General features: G+C 33.9%; 1 pseudogene across 1 annotated transcript; it reads right to left on the reverse strand.

Annotated features, from left to right (window-relative positions):
• Positions 1–12,420: 12,420 nt before the first annotated feature.
• On the reverse strand, positions 12,421–21,976 carry LOC120343240 (heat shock cognate 71 kDa protein-like; annotated as a pseudogene). Its single transcript, XR_013474861.1, has 12 exons — positions 21,823–21,976; positions 21,311–21,440; positions 20,744–20,850; positions 20,348–20,593; positions 19,202–19,325; positions 18,040–18,193; positions 17,273–17,404; positions 15,454–15,630; positions 14,532–14,696; positions 14,008–14,238; positions 13,672–13,872; positions 12,421–13,483 (listed from the first exon to the last, which is right to left on the reverse strand). The product of XR_013474861.1 is annotated as a heat shock cognate 71 kDa protein-like (transcript).
• Between the last annotated feature and the right edge of the window lie 4,554 nt (positions 21,977–26,530).

Raw genomic sequence — 26,530 nt, forward strand, 5'->3', positions numbered from 1 at the left:
ATGAAAAAAAAAAAACGGAATATTAAAAACAATTTATCATATTTTAATTGCATATTCACTTTTTTTGGAAATAGTCACGAATTTGAAAAAAATATGACTGGGCTTACTCTTTTTCATTTAAATCCAAACCCTACTCAAATTAAAAATATAATATTTATCCATTACAATTTTATTAATTTAATGGTATAAATTTAACTATGGGAAGTGAAGTCGACAATTGTACTATATCCTGTTAAACAATCATGCGGAATCCAAATATCAGAAATGTAAGTGGTTTATTTATTCAGAGCTTTAGAATTCACAATTGACCAAGATTGTAAAATACATCAGGTTATTCAATTATGGAGTGATCATTTAAAAAATTGAGTTGAAAAATAGTATTTGCAGAGATGACGGTGATTTGCTGATTAATTAATTACCTTGTTTACGATACATGTGGAAAAATAGAAAGCCACCGAAGAGCCCACAGAATTTTTTGAAATAAAAAAGTAATAGCCTTGTAACGAAAAATACAATCTTTAACAATTGAAAATTTGGGTCATTAGCGGTAGACCTCACGCTAGAGCACTATCTTGCGGTATATCCATGGCAGCCATCGATATGAACTCAAAAATAAAAACATCAAGGAAACATAATAATAAGATAACAAAGAACGGAATGTAACATACAAAATGTATTCATGCCAGTGCGACCCGTGTCAAATCATACTTTGCACTAGAATGGATTTGCACCAGCAGTTCTTTATTCCTAGAAACTAGCAGTTTCATCTCTCTTCTAAGTTCACTTTCACTGACGCTATGAATACGCGTAGCAATCAATGAAGTTATAAGTTCATTTCTAGCAAATCAATCATTCGAATTGAACAATCTAATTGTTTGGTATTAGAATCTCTACCTCTGAATTGAAAGAAAAAATAAGGACACATTTCATGTCAAAATAAGAAATTTTCTTAAAAATAAGGACAAAATTTTTTTCTAAGATAAAGACATTCAAAAAAAGGACAAATGGTAGAAATAAGGACGTTATGGTGGCCCTGAATATATCCCACACTATAGTTTTGGTGGCCCACACGCTATTGAAGCCCGTCCTATTTTTTTCAAAATTTATGTGTATCGATTGGCATCTCAAAATATCTATGTACGTATATGCGTTAACGTGACTAGCTTTGATTGATAAGTTGTTAATTAATGATTAATATCGGATACTTGTCAGTATGACTGATTGATTATTCAAATCATGCATTTAGAAATAATAAATAATTACAGTTGTCCTTGTGTGCAAATGGTCACTTATCCGACATTGGTGGAAATTATCAATGATCAATGTACTTGCAAGTAAGGTCAGTCAGTTCACTAATGATAGCTAGCAACTGTCGTTGACGTATAAGCCAGGGTTTTCCCTGTGTAAATTATCGAACTCCCTCCGCTTCGTTCCGCTTCAAACTGGTTTTACTGTCAATCATTTCTTCGTTCTATTTAATCCGCCTCAATCCAGATTGGTAGTCATTTAGCATTTGTTAAACTGGTTGTTCCGTCATGCAGTACGTCGGGTTTGACAAAACTTTAGCTGTGAGGAAATTTCAAGAATATCTTCGCATTAAAACGGATCATCCAAACCCTGACTACGAAAGGGCGAATGAATTTCTTATAGAATATGCTGAAGAGTTGCAAGTAAAGGTAAAACTAGTTCAAATCGGAGATGGGGAAAGATCGATAGTACTGATGCTTATACCAGGAAAACAACCAGAGCTGCCGTCTATTCTTCTCAATTCACACATTGACGTAAGCTGCGCGGATTATGTCAATTGGAAGCAAGATCCATGGTCCGCGTACAAAGATGATATTGGAAATATTCACGGTGTCGGGGCCCAGGACATGAAATGTGTTGGTATTCAGTATTTAGAAGCTATCAGGATTTTGACACTTTTAAGAAAAGAACGTTTTGAACGGAACATTTATATTTCGTTTATTCCTGATGAACAAATCAACGACGGTTCATTGGGAATGACATTATTCATTCAAACGCAGGAATTTAAAAACATGAATGTAGGTTTCGCTATGGATGAAGGTTTAGCCAATCCTCTGGACCAATATTCAGTATACTACGGAGAAAAGATTCCGTGGTGGGTACGCGTCAAATGTCAAGGACAAGGAGGGCACTCGTCGAATCTAATAGGAGAGTCTGCCGCTGAAAAGTTTTCTCGTGTAATAGCATCATTTATGTCTTTTCGCAAAGGTGAAATCGAAAAATTGAAAAACAATTCCACCTTGCGAGTAGGAGATGTCACGTCCATCGAACTCACCGTGCTTGGAGGTGGAGAACGCCCAAATTCGATACCTCCTGATTTTTCAGCCACGTTTGACGTCCGAATTCCACCCTCGGTTAACTTAACCGAGTTCGAAGAGATGTTAACCGGATGGTGTCAACAAGCGGGCAAAGACGTCACACTTGAATTTTTATACAAAGGGATGTGTCAGGTGACAACTCGTAGTGACGAATCTAGTCCATGGTGGATCACTTTCACTGAAGCACTTCGAGAAAATAATCTGAAGTTTTCTAAAGAAATTCACCCCGCATTTTCAGACGGTCGTTTTCTGAGGGAGATCGGTATTCCGGTAATTGGATTCAGCCCAATGAAAAATACTCCCATCGCCCTTTTCACATCAGATGAATTTTTGAACGAGGATGTATTTTTGGATGGTATTAGGGCATACTGTGCCGTTATTAGTGCCGTTGCTAATTTGGACACGGAGTGGGCTTGCTGATCATTTTCTACATTGTTTTCTCTGTTTTTGTGTTGGGTTGTTATTGCAAAAAAACATTTTCCATTCAACTAATTTACCCAGCCATTTAATTTTGTTTATGCCACAGATATGCGTAATTGCAAGAAGACAATATGAATTTTCTTTTTTACCCCTATGGAGTCTTACGGTATCCGATATTTCACCCTATGTTTTGTGAGTTTTTTATAATTCAATGCATTGCTTTGGCCAATTTAGTCACTTGATATTTGTGTCCACATATGGTACATTGCTCCCTCGTTTTCAATAAATATTGCTATTCGATACCATGAATTTACAATTTCATTAAATTGAATGTATATAATAAACTCATGCCTCATCGTACTTACTCTTTCTTTATGTTATTTGTTCATGTTATTATTATTATTGGATGAAACATCTTATAAATCACATTTGGTCAATTTTTGTGTTTAACATTGCAATGCACAATGGCAATACATGACTAAAACAAACACGAGCAGTTCTAGATACCGTGTTGTGACCTCTGTAAAAAATTGATCAGAAGATAACCCTAAAGTGAGTTTATGCTATGGCGATGCGATCATAGTTGAATCCAACTTCTTAACCACCACGCCTCCACTACGCCCACAAATGAATTAGTCAATAGGCGTCGAGTACAAGTTATATGTCGGTTATAAGGAGCAAAGGATGAATCCCACGGGACACGATCGCGGTTATATTATCATGGCATATGAATTCAAAAATGTTTGATGACGTCAATTTAGGTGGTAAATTTAGCCGCTGCATAAAACAAACAATGAAAAGCAAATCTAACGGTAGCAATGGCAAGATTATCGAGCCGCGACACCCGAAGTTCAATATCTAACTTAATTTGTAAGGAAATTACGTTTTCAGAACACTTTTAATATGAATGGCTTTGGCACCTGAACCACATATAACATCCAAAAGACATGAAAATTATACGAGACGACCATAAATTGTACATGGCAACATCTCTAATCGAACCCACCAGATAATTTATGGGGATTACAGATTGACAGGCACTGAAATGTGTAAATTGATTGAGGTATACTAGTTGCTATGGTAACGTGAAATCGATCAAGTGGAGCAGTTCAAATCGATCGAGTGGAGCAGTTCGGTCCGGGCATTGATATACACATGATGGGATGGATGATAATGAGAAGACTCAATAACTACAACCACGCACTACAGCGTACACTATATCCAATGAACTTAAACGCAGCAAGAAATATTATTTTAACCCTACAACGCAAAGTTTTTCTAGAGCGCTGTCATAAATTAAGGGAATGTCAGTCAGAACATTAAAACTGTGTAAAGGGCAAGCTATTTGAAAAATACTTGAGCTCCCAGCAGATTAGTTATGTTTGCAAAACCACAATTTCAACTGGAGGAAAAAGTTTGAAATAATTATGTAAAATATGTTGTGTTTGATGTATGAATCGACTAAGCCACTACATACAGATATTCTGCGTTATATGAATAATTCATACACAAGGGTGGCAAAGTTGCATAGTTTTTTTTATTTTATTTGCACTACGCATTTAAACGCCTTCGATTTAAACAAGGCTCTTTTGACACTTCTATACATCGATCTACTGAATATTCCGAAGACGTAATATGAAACTAGATTTTAACCAGTTCAATCCAACGCTTCAACCACCACGCCTCTACTACGCCTCTAAATGCATTAATCAATAGGCGTCGAGTATATGCCGGTTACAAGAGGCAAACGACGAATCCCACTGGACACGATCGCGGTTATATTATCATGGAATATGAAGTATTTGGTGACGTCAAATTATGTTGTAACTAAAATCATTGTCAAAACAAACAATCATAAGCAAATACAAGTTTGGCGACGGTAAAATATCCGTTTTCACATAACGGGACTACAAAGTTATGGTTTGCTTAATTTTAAAACTAAAATTGATCACTAATGGTAGCTAGCAACTGTCGCTGACGTATACGCTAGGGTTTTCTATGTATAAACGATCGAACTCTCCCTTTTGCCATTGCTAATCTTGTGAATGACAAAATATCGTATTTTTATTGTGATGTTTTTTCCGGGAAATTAAGTCCTGTTTTCATCAATTAAATTATGGGACACAGTGGAGCAAGAAACTCGATAGTTAGAAAAATGTCAAATAATTTTCCACGTTTTACGACGGTTATTTTTATTTATAAAGCAATAAGACCTGATCGATTGTTTGACATTTTCCGTTTTTGACTCCCCTCTATGACCACTATGCACGGAAGTACACTGAAAATCGAATTATCTTGAAGGTTTGATAAAGTTAGAAACCATTTGCAAATACGCCATAACATATTTCATTTGTTTCAGTCACCAAAATCTTTTAAATCTTATAGAGAAAACAAACCATAAGATAAAGCAACACAATCATTAAATATTACTACGATGTTTTCACTAACTGCGTGCCACAGAAGTCTTTGATTTCGATAATTGCGCATATTGTCTGACTCAAAATATTTCCTTATGTCACTATGCGAAAATAAGACGAACACAAAATACTGTTTATAGAAATAACTAAATTAAAAATTTGATTCAATTATCTTCTAGTTGATTATGACAGTCAATCAACTATCATATCATGCTTTCTATAAATGTGACAGGTTTATCCCGTGTGTTGTTTACCCTTTTGTTTTCCTGTTTGTTTTTGTGATTTGATTTTAATATTGCTCTGTTTGATGATGATTGACGCTGAACGTGAAGGCAAGAAGACATGGATGTCTGGCACGCTGTGACATCTGACAAGGCAGAGTCGTTTTCGTCTTCCGTGTGAGAAGGTTCTGTTCGAGTTATCATTGGCCACGTTAAATTGTAATTTTGATATTTGATGAACATCAAAGCCGCAGTCGAACCTCGGAACTCCTGATTTTAGCGTAGTGGATGTTTCGAAAAGATGGGGGAAAAAAGTTGCGACATAATAGTGACACAAATTTGTTTATTTGGCAGGCAGAACTGGGTTTAATGTTGAATGAAGCACTGAATGAAAAAAATATATAAAACACAGGTATCGTGTTACCCATAATTGATGAATATAGCTTTCACGAGGCCGAAATTTGTAAAAAAATGAAAATTATAACTGCGGCGACAGAGATATTTTAAGGTTGGCTTCCGACAACTTACAACCATTCTACCATTAGAAAAAAGTATCTAACCAAAATTTGAAACTCGATAGCTCTTTTGCAGCGCATAGAGTTTTATTCAGAATAAGATATCAAACTTTTCTGACATTGTCTACAGCAGGGGTTCCCAAGCTTTTCTCAGGACGACCCCAAAGACAACTTTCAAGTGTTCAGTCCGACCCCAGGTCACTATATATATTTTTCATGAAATTTTAGAGCTTTTTTCACTGCACTTTTGAGTTTGGTCATATGGTGGTATTAAGTAAAATAAGCTAAAACCCAACAGTGATGTCACAATAAACACCTACATTTTCAATAACAAAAGCATAGAGTGATGCCTATGGGCCTTTACATTAAGCCATGGTACAAACTGCTAAATTTAACATGGTTTGTCAAATTTTAGATGAGTTGTACCTCCATCCTCTACCATACCTCAGCGACCCAACCGACCCCATGACCTGGTTGCGACCCTACCTATTTATTACTCCGACCCAATTTGGGGTCGCGACCCCTGGTTTTGGAACCCCTGGTCTACAGGATAGCCTTGACTTTCACAAATTCTAAATACAACACTGCTTGTCGCAATTTATTCTGAAACTGGCGAACTTGCTAACGGCTAAAATTTCACCAATGATACCAAAATATTGAAATTGAAAAAAAAAAACTCAACTACTGTAAAGCCATTGATTCAAAAACAACAAGCAATAAACAACGGGAAGAAGAATTTATGAGTTTAGGATCACTTAACATTCAATTGTGTTGTGCTGATGAATAAATCTTAATTAAATAGTAAATGCATATAAATTTGCAAAATGAACAACACAATGTCTATTTTAAGTCGTCCTCACCAGTTTATAGTGTCACCAAGAAGCGGTTTTCATCTTGAAATGAGTCCCTTGCAAAAGCTCTATGCCGCTTGTGATGCATGCATAGACACTTATATTCCTTAGTTTATATGATTTTTTTGCGTTGATTCATACTTTTGTAATGCCCAATGTGAGGTTATTCCGAGATATAAGTAAGAGATTTATCTGGTAAAGCATAAATACAAAAAGCATGATATTTCCAAGTCTTAAAACAATTATGAAGATAAAGCAGTTCGTTACATAATTAACTTTTTTTTAATGAACTTTTCATCGAATATAAAAGTAAAGCTTTCTTGAAAATCTTTAGAAAGTTGAAGAAATTTCATAATATACACTTGGGAAGATGCCATGAGTAGATGACCAATGCTGGCGTTCAAATATTCATCATCTAATTCAACGTAAACACTTCACCGGTAATATATCTGTAGACAATACGTTCAAACTCGTTCCAGTAGTCAGTATTTAGGATTTTATTTTCTCACCATACAGAAAATACACTTTATGCGAACAATAAAGAAAGAAATTCTAAGAATTTTGAATGTATCATTTCAAGGTAAAGGAAGACGCGAAAAACCAATACTGTTTGACAAGCTGTGACACCAGCGATTAAATCTAACAGTGATTAATACAGCAGAGAAAGTTCACAAAAAAAGCTAACCCTATACACAAAAAAATATGACTCCAAGCACAACCAAGTACGCTAACCATAGGAACGACATTCCATTTGAGTAACTAAAATAGTTCAAAACCGTACAGTTTTTTTTTTATATTTGAGCTGTGTCTTAAACGCTTCGAATTGGCATTTTTTAACAATATAAAACAGTTCGAGTTATAAACTTCACGGTTTTTAGGTTTGTGCTGTATCTTAAACGCAACGGATTGAATTTTTAACGATAAACGACCATTGTTTTATACGTTATACCAAACATGATAAATGCTTGAATAACGCAGTAACGAAATTAGCAAATTACTGATTATACCCATTTATTGTGATGGCTGCCCTCGTTTATTGACAACTCTATTCAATGTCCGGCGAGGTAGTAGACAGACAATGTATAACGAATGTCAAGTCGAGGTCGTCCTTTGGATTCGATTTTTATTGTTTTGAAAATTTTAAAATGGCGATGAAATGTTGAGTTAATTAATCTAACAAACAAAATGTTCTATCATCTTGGATTCCAGTTTGTTAATTTAAACCACTTTGTATTTTGTTTAGACGGGTGGCAATATTCTACGGCAGGGGAACATAACCAGGCCCGCCAAGCCATTTAGTGTGAGCTTTGTCAACACTCAGGTTTTTCCCTATCCCGCGTAAAATTCTAATCCGATAGTTTGTTGGAAAAGGCGCTCACATGAATATAAATACATAATGTTTTTTGCTCTTGTCGCTGCGTTAAATCATCCTCTGTTTTTTCCGGTGCATTTATCACTATAAGGCCAATCGATAGTCGCATTCACTTCCCTTTCCTTTCCTGCTAAGTTTTTTTGTGTGGCCCGGCTATATGTCTGAAGTCTATAATATGGCTCGCAGATAAAATATGATGCGCACCATTGTTCTACAGTGTTTGCAGTTAGAGCGAAATTGCATCTTTATATACAATTTCGCGTCAACATCACGTATAAGATAAATTCCTTTGGGAGCCGATGGGTGTATGGACAAGTAATAGTCATTGGGTGAAGTAATACATTATATAAATTTCAATCAGTTCTTGAATCAATAGGATATTATTAATATATGTTATAAATTCTTATTACGAATGTTTAAGAACACTGAGAATAACAAATATTCTGCTCCAATTTGCGCAAAATATTTCATAAAAAAATAAAATAGAAGCCTTCTTGAAACGCGATGAAAAAATAATATAAATTTGAGACGATGGCGTAAGAACAGGAGCGATGCTGGCGTTCAAATTTCCAGCACGCATTTTTGCTAAATCAATTTACGAATCGACGTAATGCCGTATGAGACCATTTTTCTGATCTCATCATGAAGTCCGGCGTTAAACCCTTAATTAAATAAACAAACATTTGGCAGCATTGCTGACAACGAAACGTGATGGACTCGACTGTAAATATGACCTTTCGAGTCGACGCAATGTCTTTCACGATCTTTGTCAGTGACAGCGTAACCTTTTGCGTTGGGCGCATTTCAGTATGTTATAGTTTCTACGGCGTTAATATTCTCAGTATTCTCTTGTTCAAACTGGTTTAATCCAGTATTCGGACAGTAAATGGTAACAGTGAACACGCGCAACAGCGGATGCATAATATGATTTTTAGATTTATTGATATGAAATCAGACTCTTGGAAACCATGCAATGCAAATCGTTTCTACAAATACACGAAATGTATAACTATCTGATGCTGAATGTGATTCATATGTCAACGATAGAGTTTGCTGTCATTAATCAACAACCACGGTTGTGATGCCATCTCACGTTTAACAAGATTTCAATTGATTTTTTGCAATATTAGAAGCGTCACACACATTAACAATATATCTTCAAAAAAAGTTCTTTAACCTTGTAATTATGTTTGTTCGCTCGACCCGCAGTTTGAATAGTTGTAGCTGATATGATCTGTAATTTTTTCCGTGTGGCATGTATTTTACATAAATTCCACAACATAGGATATTTTTAAAAACTACAATTTATCTAAGTATTGAATTATTGTTTTCGGCTTATGTTGAATACCTGTATTGTCTAGGGAGTTGCTTTTAGTCTTGCGCATTTAATTCTGATAATTAGAAGCGACATTACTCATAATAATAAAATATCAACCTGTCGACATTAAACAAGTGGTGGAATTCGTGCGAACCCGTTCTTTAAATAACAGCGCAACCGTTTTTTTTAGTTCGGTATCGTTTTCTGAAATCAGGGAGTCTTTTGTTAGCAAGTTCGATACAAAAAAGCACTTGTTCTCAATATTTTGAATACCATCATTACATATAACTATCAAACCCAAAGGGATATAGACACCTTTACTAATTCGATTATATAACTAATTTTTGTTAAATTAGAGCATAGTAAAGTCTAAAAATTCTGCAAAGTGTTAGATAAAAGCGAATTGTCAATAAATATTTCCTTTTTGTAACCCACAAAACCGCGAGCAAATGCCAATCATCGACATATACGGGAATATCTCTGTCAGCTTTTCCTATGATCTACCTATGTTACCAATTATATGTATGTATATACCAATCAATCAATGCGATAATTGCACTTTAAATCTAACAGCGAATAATAACAAATCAAGTGACAGGAAACGTCTAGGAATCTTATCACAATTCAACATTTACAATTAAAGCAACCTCATCTCAACAACTCACCAAATTTAACTTCTCATTTCTACCAAATGACCATTTCCAATTTGGTTAACCGTCTATTATTGTAATAATTGAATAAATTATATATATAAGGAAACCTAATAATTTCAAAAGAAAATGATCATTAATTGCGTAGCAAGTTCAATTATACCGACAAACTCAGTGGGTATTTAAATATATTTTCGAACATCATACATATAATAATATATACTAAGATTTGATTAGAAACTTGCGTAACCCCTGAACTGTACGGGTGGAACCCTAGGATGGCGCGGAACCCTGTTGAAAACCACCGAGTTTAATATTTTTGTTATTAAATATCTGCGAATTGCTAAAATGTATACTGTATGCAACGCGTTTCCAAATTCATGCTAGTAAGCATTAACTTCAACAGTAAAACATTGGGTCCCTGAGGACCACGATTCATACAGTTCACTTAATAAAATCAACGTGCGAGGTAACTTTGATTTGACGAATGCAACACGAAGCGAATGTTTTGACATACATAGATATTCTTATAGATTCCTGAAGATATTATAAATATAATGCTGTGTAATTTTGTTTACCTTGTAAATTGAAATGTCTTTTAGTTTAAAATATAGGCTCAGTCGCCTTCTGAACGGTCTAATTCGTATTTATATTGGGTTGCCATATAGACAGCGAATTTGGCTTGAATGGAAGCTTCAATGTTTTATACATTATTTTATTCAGCTTCTTTGAGCTTTTAAATCAATAGCTCGATTGCGGTATGTGACGAAGCTCGGGGAAGCACGCTGCAATACCTAAATTATTTTATTTTCACGGTGCATACACACTTTTAACGACACAATAATCTTTTGAAAATAAACGAGAGAAATGTATAAAAATACTTCTCAGTTTGTCCGGGCTATTTAACAAGAAAAAATTGTTTCAATATAATACCCTCCCGACTAAATTAACCAAACGAAATACATACCGGACAATACATACATTAACGATACATACCAAAACCAAAGGCACGTATACAATAACACATTCCGGCATGTGTGTACTTGGAATTGCACTATTTTTCAGGTTATTATAACAAATGAATGTTTTTTGCGGCGTTATTCATTTAAAACTGGACCGAACAGCTGTGGGCTTTGTACTTCTCCATGGGTTCCGCGTCTATTCCAGATGTAACTTATCAAATTTAACCAGAATTAGAGCTTACCTAAACCATGTGTATTGTTTCATATATACATCAACTATTTCTTGCCTATTTTACTTTTTACAAGCATTCGAAGATCCCTTCCCCAATTTCTTATAACGTGCAAGACTAATGTATTAATTTTGAATCGGATAAATCGAGAATTCCATTTATTCGTCTTCTGCAAATATTTGTGTATTGATATTGGGTGTTTAATTTAAAAACCCAAATTTACTTTCACCAACCAAAAGCCCAGTTAACGACGATGGGTTTCTTTGCTTAGTGTACGCACGTTAATAATTTCATACACTATTACGTTCCACGCATTTATCAATGGTAAGGAATGCAATTGAATGTATATACTTACAAAATAAACCAATATTGTTTTTGGTCCCGTCTTTCTACAGTAACAGTAAACTCAAAGAGCAAATGACTTACATAAGATTTTACTTTATTCTTTTTACACAAGCTACCAAAATCGGCATCTATCTTTTACTCTTCATTTTAGTTTATCAAAAGAATTAATGATTAGTACAAATAATCCCAACATAATAAATAATGTTCATGTGAACTCTCTTATCAAAATGCTTGAGCTCAAAACTTCCAGAACAGTACGCATCAAAACAAAACACAGGGGAATTCCCTTATTTCAAAAAAAACATAATGAAATGCCTTTGGCGCTAACTTGTGACCATGACTTTTACTTTTTAACGTGTTTAGACATCGCACAAGACAAGTCGGAAAACTTTCTAAAGAGTTTTTGTTTGAACTTCCGACTTCTTTATTTGTGGATATGATACGTTCAATGAAAAAAATCAACAACATGAGGTATGAAAATCCACAAAGCTAGAGAAATATGTAGAAGAATAATATTGCGACGACGGTGTGTCGCAAATGTTTAAATTTGATTTTTTTTTTATTATGGTACAATCACAACAACGTCTATCTCACTATGTTCGTTGTAATCATTGCTGAAGTATAAATATGTTCACAACATTAACATACATTCTAGTCAGACCTGCTGACGTATGCGCACCAAGATGGCGCACAACCTGAACTCAGGTTGTGTACCAGGTTAGGGTTCAGGTTGTGCGACATCTTGGTGCGCATACTTCAGGAGTACCCATTAGTCTAACTGCTTGAAATCTAACAAATAACAGAACAGGGACAAGCTACTGTTTCTTATTTGAAGACTAACCTCGTTTGTATCAACGACCACATATTTTAAACAAATTTTTACTTTTTTCCTAAACATACTAACATAACCTATGATGTGTAGCAATATTTTCAATCCTACGGACTATATTCAAAAATTGATTTCCCACACAACAACTGGTTGATAAATTAATTAGTGTAGTTATTACCGCAATAACAATAGTTGCATAAATATTTTTGAATATACATGAATAAAAACAAAATATTCAAATTAATATCGATTGCTTTCGCAAACAATTATAAAAAATTGATTAAGATCAAGTGATTCATTATATACTTTTAAAAACTTACAACTCATGATTAGGTAGATTCAATTTTATTTTTTAAGCTGACAAGGAATGTATCTTTTAGATAAATGTTTTCAATATACATGTCTAACTCTGGAAAGTCACGAACCATTAACTTTCAAGGTTGAACGAGTGTGGAAAAGTCGCCAAAATCTTACTACAATATGGGATCCTATAAATATTTGCATATATATATGTATTTGCTGCATTGATCAGGTGCCAAAGTTGTTGAACAAAAACGCAATCCAAATTGGATAAATTACAATGTTATTTTATGTATATATATATATACAGGAAACAATCTACATTGATTTTGTTCTGCATATGAAATTTAGCCATCTAATGGAATTAGCATTTTTTTGTCTATTATTTTAATGACTTGAATCTGTTATTTATTAAGTGTGAATGTTGGACTGCTGTATGATAAAATCCTGCAGTCAATTCAAAAGTGTGTAGGAATATGTCAAATATAAACTACGCTATATCAGTTTATTAAATACGCCCTAAATATTTATTTATATACATATAGTTCATAACTTGAGTGGGGAGCAAGCAAATCAAACTGAATTTAGTGGGTATGAGTTTTATAATGTCTGGAAGATAGATAGTCCACCAGGTAACTTGGCAAAGATTGGAAGGCAGATGTTTTTGAGTTTTTCCTTCATCCCGTTGGATTCACTAATTTCTGGATTCTAAAAGCAAGTAATAAATAGATATAAGGAGTCACTAAACGTTTTTATGTCATTTATTTAAAAAGATGAGGTAAGTTAGATACTATAAAACAAAATTTTGTTCTTTTTAATGATCACAAAGATAAAGCATAATTATTATGTATTTAGAGATTTAAAAAATCCATATTTTAAACAAAATAAAATTTTACTCCTTTCATATTAGTCCATTCTAATATTTCCGTGCATTTTTCAAGCATGAGCTTTTTGTCGTGCATTGGCATTTCGAGTATGAAATCAGGATCGTCGACTGAATGCTTGATTGCATACACAAAATCTTCAAGATCATTTCGAGCTCTATTTCGTGCTTTCCACTCTTCATCCTCTTTTCTAAGTTTTTCTGCTTCCTTTTTCTGTTATTAGTATCACAGAAACTAGTAATTCTAACCAAAAACAATTACCAATAACAAGTACAAACTAAACAACTCAATACATCACTTTAAATATAAACTTGAAATAGGCAATAAATTAGCAAACTAGTGACATACCATTCTATCAATTTCTTTTGCACTTAATCTTGCTCTGTTGTTCGAAATTACAATTTGATTTTCTTCGCCACTACTGATGTTACGGGCGCTCACAGTAAGTATTCCACTTTCATCAATTGCGAAGCATAACGAACACTTCTCTTCGCCTCTCGGCTTCGGTGGAATATTATCAACAATGAAACTCCCAAGGAAATGATTATCTTTAACACGTGCTCTCTCCCCTTCGTAAATCTAAAAAAACAAATATCTGGTAATTATGTTTTATGCTGTCAAATATTATAGCTCATTTCGATTGTTATTAGAAATTACTTTGCTTATATAAAGGAAAATACAGGAAGATCACGATCTGGGAAAGATTGTCATCGCAGTTCTTGTTGTATAACAAAAACATCTGTATTATTGTGAGTAAGGCGTAGCAAAATATTTTATCTCATGCATGCAAAACCAAGGCGAAACAAAACTACTACAGAATAATTTCAAAATTGTTTTATAACTATATTAAAGAATATTAAAAAAACTCTTACTATAAACGACAATGATGTTTGATTATCTCCTGGTGTAGTCAGTCCATGGACTGTCTCAATGATGGGTATTTTGGTATTTCGTTGCAGTACGATATTCATTCCTCCCCCATAATTTTCCCATCCAATTGATAGGGGCAACACGTCACGAAGATCAATTTCTTTAAACTAAAAATGCTGCAGTATCATTTACGAATCCTGACAAGGTACTGAATTTTTGTCAATAAAGTTCGTCGGTTCGTCCCCCCTTATTAATTGCCCAGAAGTTGTTGTAGTACTCTGAAGGATTCCTAAATTGCGCGTATTCATTCAGTCTTTGCTTTGCGCGCTTTTCACTTCAGACATTTTTGTTTCTCTTAGCTTAACAATTCCGCCCAACTTGTGTTCTATCTTTTATTTTCTTAATAAATTTGCAGTAACTGCGCACAGAGTATCGATATTCAGATCTTAGCGTCTTCTGATTCATTGGCAAACACCGCACTGTGGGATCGCGACGTTTTTTCGTCATGACGATCGTGTTTTGGATCATCAGCCTTACGAAAAAAATTTCCTACAATTCATAGAGGAAATATGTTTGGTGACAGAATCAGTGTTCATTTTTGGGATGATCAAAGCATTTTTCAAACATAGCTTTCCTTCTCGCCGATTTTCTTTATACTGCATTACGAAATGCCATGGATACATTATTTTCAGACGCAGTTTTTTCGGTGGGAAAGGACATTAAATCTGATTAGCAAGAACCGGCACTGGTTATATATATGAAATAAATATGAAACAAAATGGGTTGATAAGTTACATTATAATTGAGATTTGTGGAAAAAAACTCTCACTCGACCCTGATCAAATGTATATAAGGATGAACAGTACTTTTGGACGTAAAATGAGAGAAATGTTTGAAACATTAACTCTATGTATAACAACTTACGTCAGACATAAACTGTGTATCATTGGCCAGTTTAGCTGCTAAAGCTCCTGCACCATACGCTACAGCTTCATCAGCATTAATCTTCTTATCTATAACTTTGCCACCAAAAAGTTTTTTCAAAAGTTGCTGAATTTTTGGAATCCTTGTAGATCCACCAACAATTACAACGTTGTCAATCTGAAAAAATGTTATATTTGACTGGCAATATATAAAATTTCATAATAGCTTTGTTCAGCTACATTACTACACACGTTTTCATATACTGACTAGGTATTTTTCCATGGTTTCTGTGAAACCAAGTCATAGTTGTTGTCAAGGAAAAATTGCTTTTCATCCTAACTAATGGACCAATCGACTTTGAATGTTCAGTAATTCAAAATAAAAAAAATCGCTGAGCATTACGTTTTAATTTAGTCTACACCATTTTTTACAAAGTTTGCTTAAATATTATTAGAATCAATATTTAACCCAAAACTAGGTTTTATTACTGTTTTTACTATTAAACCCACCAGAGCATTTTAAACGTATAGAAACATTTTATTCCTCCACTTTTGTCAGTCAAACGACTGAGCTTAGACATAAAGAGTGTTTAGTTGTTGTTGTTGTTGCTATTTGTATTTACAACTAATAGACGAACCAATTTTGAAATTTTAGTAAGTATGAATGAAGCCTTCAGAAGGCTAATGTTTTGGTATTGTACAAATGTTCCTTCCTTGAGTCCAATATACCTGTTATTTTGCCCAAATTTTAAATTCGAGCCATTACATAACAATATGTCAAACGAGATAGCGATTGGAAACCGCCGACTTATCGATCTAGAGGTGTCTCCTCTCTTCTGACTCCACAGCGACACCGCGTGTCCCATCAATAAATATTTATTAATTCGCTAATTATAAGACCAAATTTATCCAATCAATAGCCTCCTGGTCTCCAAGATATGATGAATGTACACGCAAAATTTGGAGCAGATTCAACCTCGCTCCCGTAAGATATCGCGTAACATACGAAAGTGTCTAACAGACAAACAGACAGACAAATACCTATCAACATACTTACCAATCGAGATTGATAAGTAACTAGTCGCCTTCTTTTTGACAAAGCCGTTTTTCAAGTACGGATAGCCTCGTACCGATGTAAATTAATAGGGCGGTGGAACTTGATTTGTAATGATGATTTGAAACTTTTGACTTATCAGAAAACAAAGTTCAGTGCAAGTCACCTAGCCTATCGTTACATAGTCAGTCAGTCAGAGAATCTTGTATACAGATGTTTGAAAAGTGCAATTTTGTTCATCTTGGTTGTATAGTAATAGGTTAGCCTTGTATTTTTATCAATTCAATTTCAAATGTGGCGTTACTATGTTTCAATTTGTTCTTTCTATATGTTTGAAAATTGATTTGTTGTTTTATATCTTGTTCTCACTTCATATAAACGTCATGTTTTGAGTTTTAGTTAAAGCTACGGTCTAAGTATGAAAAGGATTATCTTATTTAATCTTTGTTTATTTTTGTTTTAAATATTGTTGATAATCTTAAATGCAATAGGAGGATTTCAATGGTATAAGTCAGAACCGTGAACATAAAACCCTACTGCTGCACTGAGTCAATCATTTGAACAAATTCAAATTTTCTTGCGAAAACTTTAGAACATCAGCCAATTTTTATATTTGCAAATTTGACTTCATGACTGAAAACAATGAAGTCGATGATTATGACCAAACAAAATTGTAAAGCGTGAAACATGCGTGAAACAATGCGTAACACTCGAAACAAAAACTGTATAAAATAAGTATGGTATCATTAAAAAATAATATGCCTGCCTCCAAAGTTGTCATTCCTGCATCTGAAAGCGTCTTTTCTACAATCTGAAATCACGATTAAGTTGTTCGAATGTTGCCCGTGTGATATCGCTCTTCCAATCTTTGCCGTTGTAAAGTGCATCAATGTTAACTCTCGAAGAAAAAAAAACAGATGAAATCTTATGGGGTAGTTTAAAATACCTAAAAATACTTATTGAATAAATGATTCTTATGCAATAAATATAAATAAATTATACTATACTGGAGAATTCACACCGACTTATCAAATATAGCTTTTGACTTTTCAAGCTAATTTACAGAATCAAGTTTGTATCAAGTCAAGTCAAGTTTGTTTTTTTCAATCAGTAAAATAAACAGCAATAGAACACAAATTACGAGAAAAATGATAAATGCACAGTTTTACTGGTGAAGGGAAGTCGCAAGGAACCAAAGCTGGTTATCGAGCAGCGACACCCGAGGTTCAAATATATAATTTGGGAAAAAATTGAAATTTTAGAGTTTGGAATCTACTGTCTTATATGCTGGCTTTCAACATTATCAGTAAACGGTAACCTGTCGTTCATATTAAGATTTTTTTTCCAATGAGTAAATTGAAAATAAAAAATGTTGCTATAAATGGATTTCAACAGTAAAAAACAATGATGATATGACATTGACGTAACTGGATAATAGTTTGGATACGTTTTGCACACTCTTGTTTATTCATCAGTTTGGACCAAATCTGCATTATGATTTTAAGTAAATTCATAAAATCTGAAGTTGGTTACCTTGTCTTTGCAGAACTTGAAAGCTGTCTTTTAGCCATTTCACAATTAACACGAAGCCGACTTAATGCACGTTTGTCCTGCGACATGTCGCATTTGTTTGCTTTGTTGAATTCTTTCACAAAGTGTTCAGTCAATCTGTTGTCAAAATCATTTCCTAAACATGAACCACAGATATGGTGTTAGATTTATACCACCACCAAAACAAGAGAGCGATGCTCATATATATGGCCGAAGGACAAAACGAAGTAGTACGGATAAGCAATCTAACATAGTAGACTACTGGTACCACAGTTTTCACGACTTCGGCTGACCCCCCGACAGTGACGAAGACGAACGTGGAACCGCCACAGGGTACGCAATTTTTAATTTTTATAACGTCATAGCACACAAAAAAACGAATCCCATAGACTCGTGGCGCACACAGAAAATTTTGACTTACATTAATCTTCAACCGCTGAAAAGTTCAAATCAAATTCGTCCTGTGGTTTAAGCGAAAAGCGATTTTCACAACAATAATAATAACAAAAGAATACATAATGACAAAACGTTTCATAGGTCAATTCCCGTGTCCGAAAAATTTCTGAAGAATCGTTGTAAAAGCATTTTTCAGTAAAACAAGTATTTTTTAGAAAAACAGTTGGGTTTATAGGGTAAGGATTAGAATATGCTCTAAAATAACAAATCGTTCTTAAATAAAAATGTACTTCAAACACCTAAGTGTTTTTATCACAAATACTTGTTTTACTTCAAAACGCTCTTGCGGCGATTTTCAGGCGGCAATTTTTCCTATGAGGCGAAATTTCCTACGGCGAGATTTTCTGCCGCGAATTTTCCTAGAACCGTCGATTCCATGTTCAATAATTGAATTCGTGCCAGCAGTTGAGACGCTTGTATACAATTGCTGACGTAATTTTCAATTTTTCCTGTTTGTCTAATGTTTAATTTGCGACTACTCTTCATGTTTCTATAATATGGTTGTAAAAGTTTGAATTTTCGTGCATAAGAATAAAAGGTTTTAAAAAAATGAAATAATTTCAGCTTCTTGAACTTGCAAAATGTGCATTATTGAATGAGAATTTGAACGTAGGCTATGATAAGTATTTGAAGTTACATCGTTTCTCGTTAGAATTCCATTTATTTAATTTCATTTATTCAAATTCACCTCCCAAATGTGTGTCGCCTCCAGTAGCTCTCACGTCAAATACTTTATCTTCAATATTTACAATTGAGACATCGAAAGTTCCTCCACCAAGATCAAATATCAGAATGTTTTGTTTGTCATTGGTCTGAAAAAAAAATAATCATTCCTTTGGAATTAAAAGTTTATTAGGATGTCGAATGAATCTTTCACTAGAACGTGGTACTGTCGGTTTATAGGGATGATCCAATTAGAGTGTCTACTTTGCTATTTTACCTCTTTGTTTAATTTTATTGGACACGTTAGTGGACATAACGATCGTTTTGCATTTTTTGTTGTCCTTGTTCTTACTTGTATTCTTCTTGGTATTGTTATGAAAAAATTGCTTTTCTAATTGATTACTGGACCATTTGCTTTGGAATTTTCAGTGAGTAAAGAATAAATTTTTCGCTAGAAGGGATTATCTGAGATTTCATCCAAAATTTCGCTGTATTATTTTATTCATGGGAACACTGGCTGTCCGGTTTGAATCTGTAAGGATTCAAGTATTCAAGGATTCAAAAGTAAGGACAGCTTCACTCGGGTTACCGGTAACGTGGCCATATATTTGAGCATTTCTCTCTTGTTTGAGTATATGCCTTGAGTATATTTAATGGCTTATCTTTTTGATAATTATAGATTTAAACCCATTGCCATTTGCATCCATGATGTTTGCACGGACCAAAATTGATAACGGTAACTGAAAGTGAGGATATACTAGTTTGGAATGACTGGCATATTTTGGGTCCGATACGGCCTACATGACATTGGATGCATTAGAATATTTAGTTGGATCTATTTGTATACGAATACATATGGCGTTGACCTTTACATGCAAATCACTTTATTAGATATACATGCATATTAAGTCTAAAAAAATTGAAAATGACACAAGAGCTCAGGTAAAGCCTGATGTATTGGGTTAATTTGTTCAAGGACTGTTCATGTATACTGAGTTTACTATACATGTTATGTTCGTCATATATATATATATGTATGTATAGATAGGTGATTGTGACAGGCATTTGAACTTTACGTGAAAAGCAGCCGTAGTTAATGTTGTAAAATCGATATTTTTTGCATGGTATTCTAAAAACTGAATACCGGTATTACTTGACAACAACAATATACCTCTATTCCGTACGCTATAGCCGCCGCAGTGGGTTCGTTGATCATTCGTAAAACATTCAAGCCCGCTACGATTCCTGCATCCCTTGTTGCACTACGCTGGGCATCATTGAAATGAGCTGGGACTGTAATAACGGCATCGGTAACCGGCTCGCCTAAGTAGTCTTCAGCTGTTTTCTTGAGAGATTCAAGAATCATTGCGCTGATCTCTACGGGAGTGAAAACTTTTACTTTCTTTTTGTATGACACCTGCAATATTTATATTTTGAATTATTTGCAATTTAATATTTTACAATATTTGATTTTCGAAGTTACATTTCATCTTTTTTATATTCAGTCACCAAATAACAAAGCTATAGTTAACTATCTAAATATTGCCAATTAAATACTGTGACTTACACAAACAATAGGCTTGTTGTTGTCATTGGCGACGTTATATCCCAATGTCTTCATATCAGACTGCACAAGCGGATCATCATATGTTCGTCCAATCAGTCGTTTGATCTCTGACAAATCATGAAATAATTGAGGTTATCGTGATGCCACAAGGTTTCATTTTTACAAATTTTGTCCAAACGCTGTAAAAACCTTTGTATGTATATAGTGTTATATAAAAAAAAAAAAAAATAGCATGTATTTTGTTCTTTGTAAGAGGTTTACTGTAAATCCTAGTGAAGTATAAGAAATTACCAATCTGTGTCGGTAACATCCTAAACTCACGGAATTAAATTCCCACATAATTTTACACAAAAATGTTATTCTTGAGAATTAAAGCTTTACACAATCTTCGATCTGTTCTCTGCTTATGGATACCAATGAACTCTAATAAATGTATGTAAGCTGAAAACGTAAATAATATCTAATCTAATTTAAATTCTATATGTGATTTCAAAATTTCAAACATACTTTTATGACATCTTGCATTTCAACGAATGAATAAATAAGTTAGAATGTAGTATTTCTTACGGAATACTGTATTCTCAAAATTAGATGACAATGATGACCTAGCAGCCTCGCCAACAAGACGTTCATCTTCTGTGAATGCTACGAAAGACGGAGTAAGTCGACTTCCTTCATCATTTGCAATGACTTGAATCTATATATGTAAATAAAACAATAGAGAATTAGAAATTACATCAATGACTTTAAACAATTTTTTGAAAAATAAATAGCTGAATAAATTTAAGGTTGGATCATTTAACATGTCGCAAACAAGTAATAAAAGTTGTTGAACTTGTTACTTTTTGCATATTTGTGAAATCCTTCCGTGCTTATTCCGTGAGTTTGACTGTGTTTCAAATTAAAAATTTAAATTAAAAACGACAATCTAGAATCAATCTTATTTTCTCTCACTAACCCTCGCCGTTTTTGCTTACAGACTATGATTATTTTCAACCTGCCAGATTAAGAGATAACGCATCTTCGTACTTTACCAACATTGAAAAAATAAATAGAATTAATAGTTTTGACAAAAATACCTGATTATTCCTGTAATCGGCAACGCAGGAGTTAGATGTGCCGAGGTCAATTCCTATGGCTGGCATTGAATAACTTTGATAAGTTATAAAATCAGAAGAATATTATTTAATCAACTATTGAAGTTAGTAAGATTTTTTAAATTAATTGCGGCTGATAAATTATCTACAAAATATAAGTAAGTTAGATAAATATTGTTATCAAAAGCTTTATCCAAAATAAATGACAATGTATATAAATAAATTAAAAATTAGCTTCTGTTTTTGGATTTTTACCACTCCAATATTTAGTTTTTAATTCAGACAATTCATGCTATATTTGCTTATGAAGTCCTTTATACGCCACGAAGTTGAGGAAACTTTAGGAAAATTGGGAGAAATACTCACACACTTTGATATTACTGATAAACCTTTAATTTAACTACAAAAGACGAATTACTCGAAATATCAGTTAAAAAACAAAATATAGTTTTCACCTTTGTTATATAACACGCAGTATTATAATTATAATTTGATTTTAGAAATAAGCATCAACAAATTATCATACAATGACCCCGCAAAAGTTTTGGTTATTGATCTTATGACATTCGTTATTCGCTTCGCACAAGCTAGATATTAGGGCAGTGTTTCTTTGCCTTTGTGAACCTGCCGAACCCCTACGTTATTCTGTAAGCTTCCACCGAACCCCAACAATACGGCCGCTAGTCAAAATTTATTCGGCCTAATACGTATCAGTTAGCTTTTACAAAAATACGGCCAGCTTTAAATGAATGCAACGTTTCAGCCGTTTTGTATCTTGAAACCACCACGATCATTGTTGCGTATACCTTAGATACCATTACACTGTGTCAAAAAAACATCGTTACGCCACAATGGCGTTGACGAAAAGATGTTTTAGTTGTAGAAGTTGTACGGGAAAACCTTCGAAAAATTGCAATTAACGAAGCTAAAAGATTTTTGATGGATTGAAAATGTTGATGGCTCAGTCCATTTGTCTATCAGCCTTCAAACTTCAAGATGTGGACAAAAGTATTTGCTCCTTCTTTTATAGAAATAAACGAACGATAAAACCCATCAAATTAGGATTGTCCAGAACGTGGGATGATAATTTTAAGCAACGCACTCTCATGTTGTATTCGTTGTTGAGAATAACACGTATTAGACTATGACGGTCAATGGCAGGTTCACTATCACAAGAAATATAGAAAAACCTAAATGCAAAAGCGTTTTATTATCTTCAAATCTATATCCAACAAATGAACTATGAATGAACTTTAAAATAAGATAATAAAATTTATAATCTACTGAAAAAATTGAACTAATCCAAACAAAAACAGTCCTCGGCCAACTTGACACTGCATTGGTTAATTGAAACACTTTTCTAAAACTCATTACAGATATGCTCTACTCGCGGAGAAATATCACCGATTGAGCTTTTGTCAAAACACAATTCACTTTTTAGTGGATATGCTTAATAATAATATTCAACATCCCGGATGCAAAACCGATAAATTTTGAAGGGACTTCACCGGGTAAGTTATTACAGGGGCGCATATTTTTCGTCGCTTAACAGAAATTTTTGTTTGTAACTTATAACCTACTGATACGTACATTTTTGTGGCCTAAAGACGCCATCGTGCCACGTTGGATACAATGGGCTGGGTATCTACTTCAATTACGACAAAATGCACGTAACTTTAACGCGTCGTTTAACGTTTATTCGTCGTTGTCTTGCCTTCGATATTCATCAAGCGATTTATTGTTTCATACCCGACTTGCAAACACTTATTGATGTTACAAAAATACCGTATTTCCCGACGAATAAGTCTACCCGGTCAATAAGACGAGGCCCGTTTTTAAGCCTGAAAAAATGGGTTTTTGCATATATCCTTCCAATAAGTTGGGGTAGTAAAATCGCATCAAAATCGTTATCTAAAATTTCCATGCAATGCCTTTTAGGCGGTCGCCGCGTTTGCGCATTGGTTAAAATAGCCCATAATGACGTTTTCTTGTAGCGTAATATTCAATTCATAATAACTAAGGAAATTCAAACTGTCTTTAAATTTTAATACAATTGTGTTCAACTCGCATTTGCGTCCACCATAAAAGAACATTACCTAATACATAGTAAGGCGACACAAAAAATCATATATCATATACTCGCCTAATAAGACGAACCCCTCCCCCCCCCCAAAAAAAAATCGTGCCAAAAATTTGGGTATAGAAAAGCGACTTATTCGCCGGGGAATACGGTATGTTGCCTTGACAGGGTACAAGAAACCCAAATGTTATATTTTATTTGTACGACAGGCGACGGGTTTCCGTGTCAGCATAAATGAATATTATACAACGGAAACAATATTCCTATAATAAATGGGCGACTAGAGAAGTTCAGTATTCTTTAATAATTTCTCATCTTTCTCAATGGTTTAGCAAACCAATTTTATAACCAATATGCGAGGCCTTGTTTTACTAGATCATAAAAAGATTTCTAAATTTGTACACTTTCAACTGGACATCGTAACAATCCAGCGTATTAGGGCCTTGTAACGTCATAGGCATAAAACATGAATTGGACTCAGATATAGACTTTCCAAAGTGAGGAGTAATGGAATTACCCTTGCGTATACCAGATTGTGAACTAGATAAAAAACTCGTTTAGCGAGCCGCACACCATTCAAAATTGGCACTTCTTCGCTGGTCGTACAAGATTTCCTTGTGTACCGAATTTGGCCCGCGGGCCGCAGGTTGCACACCGATAACACTGATACTATACTTTCTAAAAACCTCTGCTACACTTCGCCTGGAGATTAATAATACCTTTTTCTCAAGCTTCTCGCCCAACTTATTTGTCTGTAAAAATCACCATTATGTTATAAAAACCTTTGTCATAATCAAAACGTGGATTCAGCAAACCTGCCTTGAGACTTTTAAATTGATCTGTTTGTTCTATTTCATTTTACCGGAACTTTCAGGATATATTTTTCGCATTGAATTGAGCACACTATTCTAATACACTTTCGTTTAATCGTGACTTGGACTAAAGTACTTTAGCATTATATTTAATGGTTTTTAAATTTTACAGCAAACAAACGATGGCAAGCAGTTCTGCAAACAAGTCAGAGATAATAATTAAGTATCTTAGTGACTGTACCCTCATATTGATTCTATAAATGCATCTACAAAACAAACAGTACTTTCCCGGTTCATCTGTAGTGTCTGGTTGTTGATTTGGTCATTTTTAGTTCATTTTTCTTATTGATGTACCTAAATATTTTATCACATATGTTCCAACTCAAACTAATTGCCTTTCTTCATTAAGACGAATTATTCATTTTGCTTCTGACTCTACTCGAATTCAAATTGTAAGCAAGTTGGTTTTCTTAATATGTGTTCGTGCTCTGAATGAGTTAAGCATGACTTTGAGTTGTATAATGGAAATGGAATTAGACCTTCAATAGTAGTGGATCCTTCATAAAGTTCTGCAGCAGATTGCATAATATAAAACTTCCTACTGTTTAAAGACTTCTGGGTATTTGATATCGCTTAGGACAAAGCCATGAAATTCTTCGACCAAGAAGATGCAGATTACAAAGTCAATACAATTGTGAAAAATTTTATTTGCACAACGATAAATTTGTCCCATGTCAGCGGGATCGTTTACTTCTTATCGACCAATCTAGGTATAAATCTGACACTATAAACAAAGAGATACTCCCTTATTTACTCAGCCCTCTTGGTCCAATCGCTTTTTCATCGTTACATTGTTTGATGGGTTATGTAGGCTAGGTTAGAACAGTTAAGATGTACCGAGGTCGATTCCTATGGCTTGCATTGGATAACTACGATAATTTATTAAAGTAAAAAAATCAGGTGAAAAACATTCAATCAACTATTAAAGTTGGTAAGATTTTTTAAATTAATGGCGACTGATACATTATCTACAAAATATGAGTAAGTTAAATAAATATTGTTTGTCAAAAGCTTTGTCCAAAATAAATGAAAATGTGAATAAATTAAAAATTAGCTTTTGTTTTTGGATTTGAAAATGAAAATGTGAATAAATTAAAATTAGCTTTTGTTTTTGGATTTTTACCACTCCAATATTTAATTTTTAATTCAGACAGTTTAAACTTCTAGTTCAAAATAAATATTGTTATATTTCATACACTTCAGCACGTTCTGATAGTGTTTCTCTTGAACAAAACTTAATTTTTTTTTCTCATGCTATATTTGCTTATGGAGTTTTTTTATACGCTACGGAGTTGAGGAAACTTTAAGAAAATCGGGAGAAATACTCACACACTTTGATATACCTGATAACATTTAATTTAACTACAAAAGACGAATTACTCGAAATATCAGTTAAAAAACAAAATATAGTTTTCACCTTTGTTATATAACACGCAGTATTATATTTATGATTTGATTTTAGAAATGAGCATCAACAAATTATCATACAATGACTCCATGGTTATTTTGGTTATTGATCTTATGACATTCGTTATTCGCTTCGCACAAGCTAGATATTAGGGCAGTGGTGTTTAACCTTTGTGAACCTGCCGAACCCCTACGTTATTCTGCAAGCTTCCACCGAACCCCAACAATACGTCCGCTAGTTAAAATTATTCGGCCTAATACGTATCAATTAGCTTTCACAAGAATACGGTCAGCTTTAAATGGATGCAACGTTTCAGCCGTTTTGTATCTT

This window comes from Styela clava, chromosome 3 (genome assembly GCF_964204865.1).
Source record: "Styela clava chromosome 3, kaStyClav1.hap1.2, whole genome shotgun sequence".
Lineage (NCBI taxonomy): Eukaryota > Metazoa > Chordata > Ascidiacea > Stolidobranchia > Styelidae > Styela > Styela clava.